General features: G+C 34.5%; 1 protein-coding gene across 7 annotated transcripts in view; it reads left to right on the top strand.

Moving 5' to 3' along the window:
- The window catches only part of LOC143239838 (zinc finger protein basonuclin-2-like), a 227,465-nt gene that overhangs the window by 176,420 nt on the left and 34,054 nt on the right, over positions 1 to 16,991 (top strand). Inside the window, exon 1 of one of the 7 annotated variants that reach the window (XM_076481405.1) lies at positions 12,980 to 13,129. The exons of the other annotated variants lie outside the window; for them this stretch is intronic. The gene's annotated coding sequence lies outside the window, so the exon portion shown is untranslated. Of the gene's footprint in view, positions 1 to 12,979; positions 13,130 to 16,991 lie in introns of those variants that run through there. 7 annotated transcript variants of the gene reach the window in all.

Here is a 16,991-nt window from a genome sequence, read left to right as displayed (position 1 = left end):
ATTGACCGTAACGTTATAATGCCTCCACAGCTGAAAGGGCGAGTCTGTTTGGTGCGACGGGGATGCGAACCCGCGACCCTCAGATTAGAAGTCGCACGCCTTAACACGCTTGGCCATGCCGGGCCCAAGAGTGAAAGAAAATAAGAATATGTAACAATATGTCAAACACATTATATCTGCCATATCTAGTACCGGCGAGGCCTTTCGCTTAATACTGAGGTTAGCTGAAATACGACAGATACAGTTTTAATTAAGACGCTGTTTATATTATCAAGCTGCATGAACACCAAGGTCGGTATTGCTTGTTCTCTGTTACTAACTGAAAATATATTTTTTTAATTTATTCCTTGAACTGCCTGTAAGCATTTTTCCTTGACTTCGTAGCCGACTATTAACTCTGCCATTTATCTACAGTAATTTTGCCTGTTCAGAACTATCGTGGCAATTGCCTAGCAGATCTCTCATATAGATGTATTTTTGTGTACACTTGCACGTGTGCATAAATTGTAATACGAAATCATGTTAGTTCATTTTGGATGCAAAAAGTTGAGGTCTGAAGGTCTGATTAATATCGGTCCAGTTAAGTCGATGACAGAGAATATCATTCGATATAGTTTTTCTCTTTATTTCTATGATGAAGTGTGTGTGATGTAGGCTATCTTTATACCTTCAGATTCCTGACAGAAAACTGTCGGTAAGTCTGAAAGTTCAGGGTTAAATACGCCTTTTTTTGGATCCTTATACGCTCAAATTTAAAATGTTAGGAGAGAAATGCTGGTATCACTTTTTATAAAAAGTGTGTTTGTACATAACTGTTGAGGTTTCCTTCACAGTGGTAGTAATTTTTATCATGTGCGAGTCGGATTGTTACTGTTGAAGATGATGGGGGTATTTATATATTGTGTGTCAAATTTTTATTGCCGAGGATGGTGGGGAAGGGTAGTAATATACTTCTGTCGAATTGTTACTGTTGGAGCTAAGGGATATTAACATACTGTGATTGTGTCGAGTTATTACTGTTGGAGCTAAGGGCTATTAACATACTGTGATTGTGTCGAGTTATTACTGTTGGAGCTAAGGGCTATTAACATACTGTGATTGTGTCGAATTATTACTGATGGAGCTAAGGGCTATTAACATACTGTGATTGTGTCGAATTATTACTGATGGAGCTAAGGGCTATTAGCATACTGTAATTGTGTCAAATTGCTACTGCTGGAGTTGTGGGATATTAACATACTGTAACTGTGTCGAATTGTTTCTTTTGGAGCTAAGGGCTACTAACATTTTGTGTGTTTCGAATTGTTACTGCAAGGGATGGATGGTTAGGAAGGATAACTTATCTATGTAGTCAGAATATATCATAAAAGTATTGCGTTTCATAATCTCATTAGAGTCTATTACCATCGTAGTCTGTCTTGATTTTGAAGGTATTTTTCAAATTATCTTGTTTTTATAAGTTAAAGAGAGTAAACGTACTCATAAAGGTCCTACTTACCCTTCCTTTTCTTTTGGGTAAAAGTTGAATGAAACCCAAGCTGCGATTTTCCAAATTTGTAGAGATTTGGGAAAATTAGTCATCATTAGTTCCATTCTGAAAATATTGGTGTTACTGTAGAAGTCAAAATGTCAAAAATTAGTCTGGTATTTGATCGATTTCCATCATTATTACCAACCTAAATAAATCTGCGTAAATTAAAGATTTATCACCTACTCAGCATATTTTCATATGTCCTTCAGGTCAGAAAACATCCAAGGCTCATTGCTACAAAATATCGGCTCTTCAAAATAGTCAACGAAGATTGTTACAACACAACGGTTTAACTATGTTTGTTTGTGTACACCAAAGAATCGAATATTGATGTTTGCGAACGTTGCTAATATCCACAAAGTATTAACATACATTATGATTTAGAGGTAATGTAGTATTATAAAAAATCACGTTCAACATGAAAAAAACTTTTATTTGGCTTAAAAACTGTCTTGAAATGATAGTAGTTCAGACATGCGAAGGTTGATGAAATTGTTTTAATTTCTAACTCAAATGATTTCTTATGGGTAAAAAATTCCTTTTTCTTTTCTGTAGACCAACTGAAGTTTATTGTCAGTAATGTATAATGGTAACCAAAATTCACCCACCAACTGAAGTTTATTGTCAGTAATGTATAATGGTAACCAAAATTCACCCACCAACTGAAGTTTATTGTCAGTAATGTATAATGGTAACCAAAATTCACCCACCAACTGAAGTTTATTGTCAGTAATGTATAATGGTAACCAAAATTCACCCACCAACTGAAGTTTATTGTCAGTAATGTATAATGGTAACCAAAATTCACCCATTCAGATAATCGTTCTATCTTCATGGTTCTCGCATGTTTGTAATGACAATATTACAAGATAGAATATCGCTGTAGAGTTATCAAAGACAAAGTATATGGTTTAATGTTATCTATGGGTTGTAAAGCTGTTTGTCATTTACAAACGTAAATTAAAGGGACTTTTGTTTTGGTTTGGTAAAAACATTTTTCCATTTTTTCTTTTTTTTTTTAATGAAAGTAAAATAATTTAACGATCCAACAACAATTAAACATTTTAACGATCCAACAAGATCTTGAACCATTAAGTTCTGTGGTACTAATGATTTTAATGATTTTGCTTTGATCTGATGAAAATTTATCCATTTCAATCTTTGCCGACACGGTGGTATTTTTGCGAACTTATAATACTAAAAAACTGGGTTTAGATACCCGTGGTGGGCAGAGCACAGATGACCCATTGTGTAGCTTTGTGCTTAATTGCAAACAAATTTTAGCCCTTTGAAACCTATCGATCTTTCTGCTTACGCATATTTGAATATTTGCAAATAATATGCACGCGTATGGATTACTTTCTCAGTTTCTGAAAACATATATATTTCATATACAACAAAAAAGGAAAACACATCTCAACTAGTAAACAGAACAAATGACGCAATCCCCAAACAGGACAGTGAGTCTTAAATATTTTATTCATTATTTTTACCCCGAAATAATTGTAGATATATTTGTATGATTCGGTGAATCTTGCAGTAGCACATTTTTTCCCAAGTTTATAAATGCTCGTGACTCAGTTGCCCGTGACTCTAAATTAGCGTGTCCGTAGTACATTGACGAGGCCTGGAGCTTTGCACCTGACCCCCCGCTGTTTACCGGTTTGTCAGTTCAGAAGGCAAGCGTGACTGTACGTTGCCGCGGCGAGCCAAGTTGTATGTCCTGAGTTGTCGGAATGCAGGTGCTAGCGTGGAGACACGTCACAACTCAGGAATAGGCGAAGCTAATCACACGCCGCTCGGCTGTGACTTAGCATCCAAATTACAAAGCTGTCGGACCGTCGCACGCCCTCCCCCCACCCCGTGTGCATATGAACAAGTTCGGGTTGAAGTGTTTTTTTCTTGTTTTCACACGAAACGAGGAATGACCTCCCCTCCCCTCCCCAGGAGTAAACAAACTTCTCCTTCTCGTCAACTTTCCTGTAGGAACAATTCCTTGCTCATCAACCATGCCTTAAATATTACATCACAATGAAATTGACCTGCTTTATAAATGATTTATCTAAGTAACATTCACTGTATTAATTTATGTATGTGCGTGCTTGCGTTTATCATAGTGAATTTCTTTCTGCTTAGCTAAGCATAACCCCCTCTCTCTCTCTCTGTGAAGTTGGAAAAAGTGTAGTAGAAAGACAAACTGAGGAAGTTAAATTATCAAGTATTTATCAACTTACACTTGTGAATGATATTTATTTTTCATTGTAGGTTGTTGTTAAATGAAAAAAGCGATTGCAAAATTAATGCCGATTGGATTTTAGAAAAACATGGATTTTGTTTTTTCTGAATCCAACAAGAAAAAGATGTAAAATGATTATGTAATATCTTAATAATAAACTTTTAAAAATCTTGACTTGTGGCGCCACCTCTTAGTGGAGTTACAAATAAGTACACTGAACAATTTAGGAAAACCATGCTTTCCAGTTCTAATGGAAGCAAGGCGACAGTTAGGTCACACGCCGCGTCTTAAGATTGAACTCGTTGCTTAAATGTTAAGAGTGGATATACACGTTTTCGCCATGTTTCTTTACAGATTAACCACGACACAATAATTTAAATAAGCTAATTTGTCCAAATTCCTATTTAAAAAAAACAACAACAAACAAACCAGAAGATACAATTTATTCACATTCCTTTAAAAATACCCGTAATCACGAAACAGTTGAATGAACTATCCGGACCTCTGTAACTTTGTTACTCATTCGGTTATAAAGAAAGAAACCAAGTGTCTTCTTTGTTTCTCTTTTCTATTACCAGCAATCGTGATACGACAAAATCGTCTCCACATCCTTTATATTACCGACCTATTACTGTAAAGCATAAAGTCCATATTTTACTCAAAAGACAACCAAATGTGCTATGTATTGACCATAAATTAACAAACCCTTACTTACATGAGTAAGCTGTTCATGCGACAGTGTCAATATGTTACTCAGCAGCATAAGATAGCAATAGTTGTTAATGTTTATGTTTAAAGCTAGCTGGTTGGTTACTCGTGAATAACCAAAATAACATTTTATCACTTCACTGAACAACGTATATTTTACTCATAAGCCAACAAAGTTGGTCATTCACACACTAGTAATTTTAGTTACTTTGTTACCTTTGTTGGTGTAATCTTCGGAGTAATATAAAAATATTTTGTCACTGTCGTAGTTGGTGTGAACTTCGGAGTAACATAGCACAGTTTTATCATTATCGTAGTTGGTGTTACATTTGAAGTAATAGAACACGCTTTTTTTATTATCTTTGTTGATATAACTTTCGGAATAATGTAACACTAATTTTTGTCATTATTTTAGTTGGTTATCGTTAAGCGCAAATCTACACAATTGAGTCTCTGTGCTGGACCCAAAACGAGTTTCGAAACCTTAGTTTTAGTGTTGCAAGTCCGCAGGTTTATCGCTGAGCCATTATTTTAGTTAATACGACATTCAGAGTGAATAGAAAATATTTTTTACTTTTTTTTTACCTGATGTGAATTTCGGAGTGATGTAACACATCTCTGTCAGTATCTTATTTTTAATAACGGGTTTTATGTGTAATGAAAGCTATGACTAGGTCACGTTTCCTCTCTGATAAACTTCTGTTAAAACATTCTATTCTAGTCTGGTAATATTAGTGTGTAAAAATGTGCGTACAAAATGATCACATAAGAACGTATTTATCTTTATATAAGAACGCCTCTTTCATTATATAAGTATGTACTCGTAATATCAACATGTAAAAATGCATGTATGATATGATAATGAAGAACTTGGCTTTTCCTTTTTTCTAATGTATCATTTTTAATTCACAATGTCATGTTTCGTGTGTTTTTTTCCTTCCAAAGATTATAATTTTTACGAGCACGTTTTAGATTTTCCGATATTTTACAAACAGATAGTAATTGCTAGGTTTGTCTTTGTCGCTTCTTTCTTGGTTGACTATTTCTGACTCTCGACTTTGCCGAGTTGTTTCAATACTAAAGTTGAAACTTATTTTCGAAAAAGTAACACGACTGAACTAAACACGTCAAAACAGTAAACATACACATCGTATTGCAATGTGGAACTCTGTGGAAGTACACTACTTATTAGAACACCTCATATTCAGGTTCAGCACTTGAAACTTGATATCCTGGAGAGTTGGGGTTCATATGAGTTGAACTCTTGTCATTTTCTTTTGCCTGATGCTTCGGCACGTCTTAAGTACGTAGCGGTACACTGTGGTTTCTGGGACACCAGAGAGGGCCAAAGTACAACCAGAGGAAAGCTTAGATAAAAATAAGTACCACAGTCAAAGAAGTCCGTAACTAATTCGGAGATGGCAGCTTGTCCAAACAAACGAGGGCGGGCATCAACGCATTGAAAGTCACATCACAGAACCCTTTGTACCTAGCCCTTGCCAGAAGGCAACTTATTTCGAAAAGGTCACGTGACCCAATATTTAAAAAAATGCACGCGTTCTGGTTTTGAATGCGTATTATACATCTCAAGTGTTAGTGCCAGGTTGATTGATAATTGTCCTAGAATAGAATATTTCTTTCAGAGCTCTGTCGGTTTGTTTCATGTTTTTTTTATTGTTGTTGTTTGTTTTGTTTTTGTTTGTTCACTAGGACAGGAACTTGAATGTAGATATTTTTATTATTTTTAATGAAAAGAAAAAGTAAATCGTACATATTTGATAAAGTAACCACAAAATAACATAGTTATAAACAATTTATATAGTTAATGAATATTGGTTATTTTAGAAATTTTTTATACAGACTAAGCAGGGGTAAACTGGTATTAAAGGTTCAGCAGGGGAAACATCACATACAGGCTAAATAATTAATATTTAAAATCATTTTCTAAAAATAAGTAAAATGCAACGTTCCACTCGACAGTTGTCTGATTTTCTGTGGGGCCAATCCGCCCCGGAGACTAAGCCTTTATTATCAACATCATGGTTTTAAATTTCTGGCTTTCATCTAAAACTTACAATGTATTCCATAATATATCGTATACTAGCTCTTGAGACAACTCGTTAGACTGTCATGAACATATTTGACTTCCTAATACATATTACATATCGCGCTGTATTTAGCAGCTCAAACTACAAAAAAAATCAGTCTGGCTAATCCTAAGTTCTAACTGACTATATTGCCAGTTATAAATCATGAAAAATATTGCTTAATTTCCTGGGCCCATTAACGTGTTAAATACTATTTTGTGGATCCCAAACACCTTGGTCCACTAAAGAATTGTTCGCAACCAGAATTCTACAGTTAATCTCTGTATGTTTCAATCCGGGGACTTGTTTGACTCAATCCGAGCTCCGTAAGTAACGCCTTCAAACGGTGTAATGTGTTCCAAGCTTCTTCACCTGTAACAGAACTTTTGTCAGTTTCCAGGTACACAACATACATTTTCGAGCCCATGCAGAATATAACGTCAGTTCCAGCTCTGTAACCCACACGAGATTATGAGTTTTTAAGCGTCTCGCTTCATATGGGGTTTTATACAGTCAGTTCGAAGCACTGCAGCTAACATGAGAACCTGTATTTTATGAGTTCTGTGCAATTCTACCTGTAAAAGACGTATATCGTCAAGTTATAGTCACACAAGTCACTTAAGGAAATGAATGTTTTAATTCCAAGTTCTTCTTTAAGTTGCATCACAAACTATTGTGAGCACCTCTGCCTTAATGTGATACGATATTTTTGGTTTCAAATTATAAAATTCACACTGCTTTATCCTCTTAAAACAGTAAAATATCAGACCAAAGCACCGTTACCTGTATTTTGAATTTGTATTTTTTTAAGTCCCAGTTTTTCATATTAGCATAAAAAGGAATGGTATTGTCAGTTCCAAGTTACACAAGGCAGCATGTTATCATCTTCCAGTTACACAACACACGCCATAAGATACTGATTTATCACTGTTAAAGCTACAAAACACACGTGAAAAGCTGTCTTATAATTTGTTTAAGCTGAACTACGCATATTAAAAGATATGATTTTTCAAGATACACAGCACAAGACGAGGGCCTAGTTAGGCGCTCAACTCGTAACCTCAAGGTCGCGGGTTCGAATCCCCGTCACACCGAACATGTTCGTCCTTTCAGCCGTGGGATCATTATATGTGCGATAAATCCCACTATTCGTTGGTCAAATAGCAGCCCAAGAGTTGACGGCGGATGGTGATGACTAATATTATACTTCTTAATCAGGGACGACGAGTACAGATAACCCTCGTGTAGACTTGAGCGAAATTCAAAAACAGTCAAACAAAACAAGCACATGACAAGTAAGAAGCCAGGTTTTAACTTTATTCAGCCTATACACAAAACACGTGAAAAGCTTTATTATCATGTTTTCAAGCTAAAAATGATAGATTTCAAAGATCTGTGTTATTACTTTCAACGTTCTCAGGATTTTCAGAAGATCGTAAAGTTCAACTCACGTAGCAGATAAACCGTTTTATGGATTTCAGATTTTTAAATCATCAAAAAACGTTTTAATCCCACAAGACAGGCTGTACTTTTCGACAGTATTAACGTGTACTGCTAAAAGTCACATATAGGTGTACTTACATAGTCCTCTCAACTATTGTTGAGTGAAAAGAAAAAAGTGAGTGATGCTGTGCTCGGAATTACACATTCTTAACCAAATATGTTTAGTCACATATTTCAAAATTACGTTTCGAATCTGCTGCTATTTTTCAAAAGTAACGTTTTCAGGTTTTTTGAAACGCATACCTTTTGTTTTTTGTTGTTGTTAAACTTAGCTTTCAAGTTTCTTTCTCTCGAATATGTGTAGTTAACCCTTCAATTTGTTTTCAGTTCTTTCATATTTTTCCATATGCTTCTCATACTTACGAGCATATTACAATAATCCAAAGTACCATTGCAGTTGCTCGTAGTATTCCAAATTTAATTTCGAAGGTCTTTTTTTCTCCTAAATACGACATACTGTAAAGTATTGGACAAAGGTTGAAATTTGACCCTTCTCAGATTTCAAACCAAATATTCCAACAAAGTAGAATATAAGAGGTATTACATACATATATGAGACTTCCCTAGCACTCGTATAGCGAGTGTCAGTTTTGCTAAGAGTTTCCTTTTGCATACCGTTGTGGTTTTGTGTGATGTTCGTTTTTCAACGCTTTTAAAACAATTAGTTTGTTTTTCACGCTAGTGTCTGTTCAGTGTGAATCACGTACAAGGTTCCTCTTAGTATGGCAGCTGGAAGGCCATTCTCATTATACTTTGTGTATCGAATATTTGGTAACGTAGATCCTTAATGGTAAAGAACAAAATAAAAATGTTGGTAATGTATACCTTTAGGAATAGAATGTTCTTGTTGATATACGTTCTCTGTAATGAAATAATATCCACAGTATATATCGTTATATGGTGGCTAAATATGGCGACAGCGATGTAAATACATCTTTAGTGGAGGATAATGTCGATGTGAGGAATTGTCAGTTTCAGGATAATATAAATCATTAGTAGTTACGCAAACTGACAGTGGCATACATGATGCTGGCAATACGTCATTAGTGATATGGTAATGTTAATTACGTGTAACATTTGTAATAGAATAACGCTGGCACTAATAATACATTGTTACTGGTACAAATAATGTTGGTAACTACAGTCTTGTGCAAAATACATATATTGTAACAGATAAGATAATTATTATTAAGATGGAATACAAACACACTTAGCGTTGCGAAACTGAGAAATATATGTTATGTTAAACATCTTCATATGTAATTTGTATATTGAGACAGGTTATATGGACATCATGGCCGATTTATTAGAACAGCAAACAATTTTATCAGACGCTTGTAGAAAAATGTATAATTCAGTATTTCAGCTATCACAACAAAATTTTACCATCACACATATAAAGAGAAAATCTAACAACAAATTATCATAAATAGCGTTTGTCCCTTTATATCAGTTCTTATTAAACATTTAATATTTGATTGGTTCTCTAATAACTCCCACAAGGCGACGTGCCATACTGTCGATGAGGTTATTGATGTAATATACCGTTATTTCATCTCAACTTGTCACTATAATGCAGTATAACTCGGCTATAGTAGCTGAATTAGGATCATGATTAGCAATTTTCCGGCTCAATTCTGCCTAACAGTTCTGAATGGGATTAAAATCTGGATATTTTGCTGACCATAGCAATCTTGTATCATCCTCCTGATCTAGATAATCCTGTACAATGCACGCACTGTGGGTAGTATCTTTGCTCTCCTGGAACACAAAGCTTTAGCCAAACCTTGTCCTAGCATATTGCAGAAATATTGACGTTTTCCTTGAGGATATGAAGAATATTTTTTCAACTACAATGAATAGCTGCCCAAACATGCACTGCACTACTTCTGTGTGTTCCCTGAGGGAAAAATAGACTTTCCTCATCCGTTCTACAGACAAACGACGAACATGAATTCTACCACCAACTTTAACAAGCCGGAAACGGGACTTATCTGAGAATATGATATGTGACCAGTCTTCTAACTGTAAGTTAAACATTCTGTCTTTCCCATGTAACAGTGACAGCAGTAGATTCTGGTTAATATCGGTTTTCAGATAGTTCTTTTTGGAAAATAACCTTCTTTGGTCAGTTTATTATTCACTGTTCTTCTAGATACCCTGAAATAAAAGACTTCTATCGACCGAAATGTGTTAACCTGGTCAAAATGCGGTAATTTTAAACAGTAGTTTTTCGGCATTTATCAGTAGATTTCCATGGAACAACCTGTCCTATAGTCTGATGACGTTTCAGGTTTCTAAATACAGTACACTGGAGGTACCACACGGTTTTGGCAATGTTCATTACCTTCATACCATTTTTGGAGTGTCGAACAATTTGACGCTCCATAACTCTTGTGCGTGACGAGTCATGACTCCATTAAGTACAGGTAAATTGTCCGAAGCAAGTGTTGATCTATCTCGAAAATAGATTATACCAAAGACACACCCTTTTATGTAAAACAGGTGTGTCTATATGTGTTGAGAAACAAATGCTCAAAACAACTCATACAGACCAGAGTAACAAATACATATTTGTTCGTTTATGTGCTACCTTCTCTGTTAATATTCGGACAGTTATTCAGTAAATAATCTATGCATGTAGACAATTACGTCATATAGAACAGTATGTAAAAGTTTTGACCAATACTGTACATCCTTTGTGGTACTACAACGTTAGTAAGATGCATTGTTGAGGGTAACAAACATTTTATACTGTTACTTTCAAAATAACGTTGACAACTTTACTTTGTCATTTAATATCAATAGAAAGGTAAGTGTACATTAAATACTGGTTATTGGAATACCTCCCTTTCTTTATTTTCCCTGCACATACACCTCGTCTTGAAAACTGTCGTATTTAATGTAACCATTATTTCAGATGATAAAAATGTTAGGATATGTTTTTACTTCAGTTAAAACTTTCTTTAAAGCTGAAAGGTGTTATAATAAAAAGAATGAAAATGTAAAAAAAAATCAACACATTTCTCCTGCCTTTGTCAGTTAAAATCTGGAGTAATAGGTTACATGCATTTAAAAAAGGAATAAGTTAAAATGGGTTTGCTGACTAAAATTTGTTGTAACATGATAGATATCATTAATAATGAATCAAGTTTCACCATGAACTGGCTTAGAGATATGATAAAAAATAATAGTTTAAAAAAGAATAAATATATTTCAAAACCGAACAAGTTTCAGTAGAGTTAATTGACTAAAAGGTATTAGTAATAATGAACCAAATTTCATCACGAACTGGCTTAAAGGTGTGGTGAAAAACAAATAATACTTTAAAAACGAACAAAGGCCTGGCATGGCCAGGTGGTTAGGGTACTTGTCTTGCAGTCTGAGGGTCGCGGATTTCAACTGTGGTGGGCGTTACTATGTGGCGGTTAATCCCATTATTCGTTCGTAAAAGAGTAGCTCAAGAATTGGCGGTGGATGGTGATGATTGGCTACCTTTCCTATAGTCTTACACTGCTAAATTAGGGACGGCTAGCGCAGATAGCCCTCGTGTAGCTTTACGCGAAATTCAAATTAAGTCAAAAACGAACAAGGTTTCACTTGGGTTCTTCGGCTGAGTGATTTGGTCGAAAAATAATTAACATAAATAAATAAACAGCTCTATCATGAACAATTTTGACCATCTAAAAGCTAGGGTAAAAAAAAAGCGTAAATAAATTCAAAAGTGACAAAGTTTCAATGGAGTTCACTGTCCATAAGCCAAGGTTAAAATAATAGGTTTTTTTCCACCCCGGAAATTAAATGGTTTTTATTCTTTTATTCCAGCTTTTAACCTGTGTAATAAATGTTTTACACGTAACACTTTATATTTTGCATGATAATGTCAGTTAAATGCTCGTAACGTCTGGAGCTCACATTTTGGTAAACGTCTGAATTTCTCTGAGTACATTATACACAAAATAACTTCTACACGACATTGGCCATGCTGTGTTGATTATATACCGTCTATTTTATTCAATAATATGAGGAAATGTTGGTAACATAGTTTCCTTTATACCTGATTATCATAACCCCAGATGAAAGAAGCTCTTATTATTTCACGAGTTGTTGAAATGTAACTTTTACGTTAATAAGAAATATAAATTCATGACACGAGTTCTTTTTCAAATTAGAAGAGCTTTCTTTATTTCATGATAAATGTGTTCTTTTACCTTCGTTCTGTTTATTCATTTGTTTAGTGAAACTGCTGTAGCGTAGGTCGTGAGATCGTTGCAGAGATAAGACTTACCGTATAATGTACCTTCCAAACAGACTGTGATTTGAAACAGTATAATGCTATTAAACCGAAATGGTATGAGATGAAGATCTTTATCCTGTTTTAACAACATTTCTTAATCTCTGAGGCCTATCTGAATAAGCCTTAATATTTTTCCTGCAAGCATTACAGCCGTAATTACACTGCAAACTGGTGGCCATTTGACCAGAGTACTTTGTTCCTTGATTTTGTGATACTCTCGTCTCCGGGATGCTTAACGTGTGGGTGAGTTGTGACACTGCCGGTGTGTCTGAAAAGAACAGAATCTACTTGTACTTATATTATGTTAGAGCTAGACGCTTTGAAAATGTCGACGTCAAGGTATATAGATTTCACTGCGATAATTTAAACATTTTCATACCAGTAACCTATACGGAGAGGATTTGCTTTGTGGCCACGCGAGAGCACGAGAGGTGTGTCGTGATGCACCTACGTGACGAGTGTAGGCACAGAGCACGTGATTGGCGAGCTTCTAGAGACACTGCGTCCCATCCGTCTTGATACTGTCTCCTGAGCCACGCCCATAGTCGGCTTGATAAGTTCTCATTGACAAAGCCATACAATTATCTGTTCTCGAATGGCCGCCTAAAAATGGAACCGAGAGAATTAAAGGAGCAGCAGTGATGGTTATCACCTTTAGTCCTTATCAATACCAAGATCTCTTTCTTCCCTACACTGTTGTTAGTGTACTCATGACGAAATTTAGATTTCTACACTTCGAACTTCTCTTGTTACAGAAGAATATAATGGTGTGAGTACTTAAAATAAGAAATACGTTATTAAAATATATATATCTTCATTTTTTTATCCCTTCATCCTAAATGTATGGCCAAAGTACATAATAAGCATTCGTTTGAGTTCGCAAAGTAAGAAATTACCTAACTGATCAAATAAATAACTTCTGTTGCGTGTTAGGACAGGTCATTTATTACTTCATTAAATAGACAAAGGTCAGCTAATACACCACTGAATTTCAAAGCAGCATACTAAGCACTCGTGTCGGTAAAGAGCAATTATTACTTCATTACATATACCAAACATTAATTAATCTGTCAAATTTAAAAATAGAAATTACTGTCTTGAGTCAGTAGATGGTAATTATTCCTTCACTAAATAGACAGGGGTCAACTGTTATACCACAGAACTTAGGAATAACATTTTACACATTTGAGACGGTAGTGGACGATTATAACTCCCTTAATATAATAACAAGAAAGATGATGTAGTTGAGTTATGCTCTCAGTTCCTGACATCCACCTGTTACTGATTTTTAAGGTCAGTAAAATGGTCAATACTGGTATATAAATTTAAAAAGGGTCGGCTGTTTCTCCTTTGTTTCAGTATACATCCAATATTAGAAGCCACTAATTTTCAAATTATGAAAATTAACTAATGACCCTCAAAGGTATTCTGTTATTAACCAATAGTTCTCTAAGATACTCCATTATTAACTAATAGCTCTCTAAAATATGATTTTATTAAATAATAGTCCTTTAATATATTCTGTTATTAACTAATATTCCTCCAAGATATAATATTATTAACTAATAGTCCTTTAATATATTCTGTTATCAACTAATATTCCTCTTAGATATAATATTATTAACTAATAGTCCTCTAATATATTCTGTTATCTTAGTCCTCTAAGATATAATATTATTAACTAATAGTCCTTTAATATATTCTGTTATCAACTAATACTTCCTCTAAGATATAATATTATTAACTAATAGTCCTCTAATATATTCTGTTATTAACTAATAGCCATTAAGAAATGCTATTATTCTTAACTCGTAAAAGTTATTCATTATTTATTTCAGTATTATTAACGTTACAATAAAATTATGTATAACTAAAGACCCAATATTTTGAATAGACAAATTTAATTTGTTTGATAAATAACAAAAAGTGTAATCGTCTTTAAACCTATTTTTCTGTAGCTTCTGTTCGATAAGAACATCCTTAAACAGGTCTTCTCTAGATTTAACAAAAACTTCTCTGAATTTATTTTCAGTAATTTTTCCTCAGTGGGAGCATCCTTAAACCAATTTTAATTAACAAATGAATTGTTACAATGTTTCGCATATTTTCTGTTAAATAATCAATATCTATCTTGTTTAATATAGTTGTTGTTTTAAAAATCCATTGTTTTATCTGTTTACATATTTCCTCTTCAGCAACAAACAGCTGTCTTTGCACTTCCAGTTTATGCACTCACCGTTTATTAACCAACATTTGTTCATCCTATGTTACTCAATTGATAAACAATATTCTTTGTATTGTTTTATTTACAGTTTACGAACAAGAATTATTATGATCCATTCGCATTTTAATGTTGAACATGTTCTTACTCGCATCAGGACTTCATTACTTGTGATACAGTTCGATGTTTAAGCCAGTTAAATCAATGTTTATATATCATTTGTGACTTTAATGTCATGAGAATAATTTATCAGCATTAGTTCATTCACGGATTAAAAGATTTTATAAAGTCACGACTTGTGGTTATAATCATATATTTTTTCTCAAAAGTGTATCTGAAAATTTGGTGACCAGTAAAACTGAACCACTTCATCTCTAATCTCCTCTTGAACCAAATCAGTCACATATGTCATAATAAGTTATGTTTCTGGATATAAAAGCTTGTTCTGTGTCTTTTGTAATTATTTATTTTATGTTATATTTTATACAAGGCAGCGCTTACCACTACCCTATTCCCCGGTGGCATAGCGGTAAGTCTACGAACTTACAACCCCAAACTCTGGGTCTCAATTCCCCGCGGTGGACACAGCACGTAACCCAGTGTGGTTGTCCTCTAAAGCAAACGTTTACACTGCACAGAACGTGTGCAAGACATACATTCACAAAAGTTTGTTCAGCTAAATTTTACGGAACAGTAAATGCAAACGAAAAGTTAACAATCATAACGCTTTAAAGAACACTTAACCTGATGACCTGTGTGTATGTTTTTTTTAATACCTAAATGAATTCTTAGTACGTGTAAATGAGAAACGTAATACGAGAGAAGTAAATAAACGTGTTGTTAGAAAATATTTGTTATGATCAGTTATTCCGCTGGAAATAATAAAATTATTTGTATCTTACAGTTAATAGTGTCAGTGTATTTTTTCTCCTTGATGAATCGCTATAAATAGTCTACATACTGTGTCTATGTTTATATTCGCTATAAAATTAAACTCTTTGTCATTTAATTAGCTACCTATTATGCACATTAGCCATGCACAACCAAAGGCCTAATTAATGGCCGTTTCAGTTTGTTTCCTCACACCGCTACTATAACAAAGTCGTCAGTGGCAGCTGACTCGATTAAGTAAACTGCATCTGGCAAATATCGTAATGAGAACATCAAGTTCAAAAGAATTGAATAAGATTAATATTAAGGGGCTATAGCATGAATAGCAGCACAAATAGGAAGCGTTAGTCGTACCTTTTAAGAGCGATTTGTATATGTTTAAGTAGTGATGAATCAGCACAATGTGAGTCGTGTCGCCCATGAGTTTTGGTGCAGAGAGTTTCGGACAGCAACACCACATCCTAAGCGAATTTTAAGCAATAGCTTAAACTTGAAGATGAGTGTGTAAAAGAAAATCCTTCGACTGAACAAACCATTGCAGTGAGGCTAAGTTTGTGCTCCGGTTTCATTCACGAGAAAGATGGTTGAAGAAACTCGATTCACAGCAGTACCATTCTACCACATATCTTTCAAGTTCTTCAATGAACTTATGTGTCTTTGGTCTGATTAAATCTAACCTTGAAATCCTTTTTCATTAAACAGTAGAAGATCTGTACAGTTTGCTTAGATCTACGATATAAGGTTGACCTCATTGTCTTTCGCAGGACAACAGAAATTGCGAAGTTGGACACGTAAAATATCGTTCCTATAACGTGCGATTAAAAGCTGTCACTGCCTGTGTGAATGTAAGTTGATAGTGATACTGTTTTTCATTTTGTTTATTTGATACCTGGAATACACTCTAAAATACTTTGACAGACCTTGTTTTGTGTCATAATTTGCGGTATTTAGATATTTATGAGAGGAATTGATGCGGGCAAGTATCTGAAACGCTCATTTTTGTAACACATTTTCAGCCGCGGTGAAGCGGCTTATAAAATGGCTCTATGTTGTTTTTTGTTTTTCAAATACAAACTTTTAGCTCATAGCTCCGACATCTCTCGACTGAATTAAGTTCTAATTACAGTTTTGGAGTCAGGAGGTCAAATCCTTTTGATTGTTGTATTTGACTGTGCCCAAGGTCTCATAAGTAAATTTACTCTAATCATGTCTGAAAGAATTTCAGTTTCAGAGGTTGGTAGAGATCCAGATAGGTAAGGAAACCAAATCGGGTATACGCGCTCACCACATTTTGTAATTCTGGCCCACGAAAAGATAGCTGATACAAAGTGAGAGAAAAGTATTACAGACTAATTTACTTCTAATCTTGCTTAATACAAGTTCAATTGCCGCAGCTATTGATTCTATCTTCTAGTTTTATACGATCCAATCGCGTGTGAACACAAATTTTGAGGTTTTGTAGTTACATATTTATTCGATAGAATATTTATAGTTTGTTGTTGTTGTTTTCTCAATTA

The sequence above is a fragment of the Tachypleus tridentatus genome, chromosome 13, assembly GCF_004210375.1.
Source record: "Tachypleus tridentatus isolate NWPU-2018 chromosome 13, ASM421037v1, whole genome shotgun sequence".
Lineage (NCBI taxonomy): Eukaryota > Metazoa > Arthropoda > Merostomata > Xiphosura > Limulidae > Tachypleus > Tachypleus tridentatus.
Note: the sequence above shows the minus strand (reverse complement) of the source record. Positions and strands in the feature narration are given on the sequence as shown.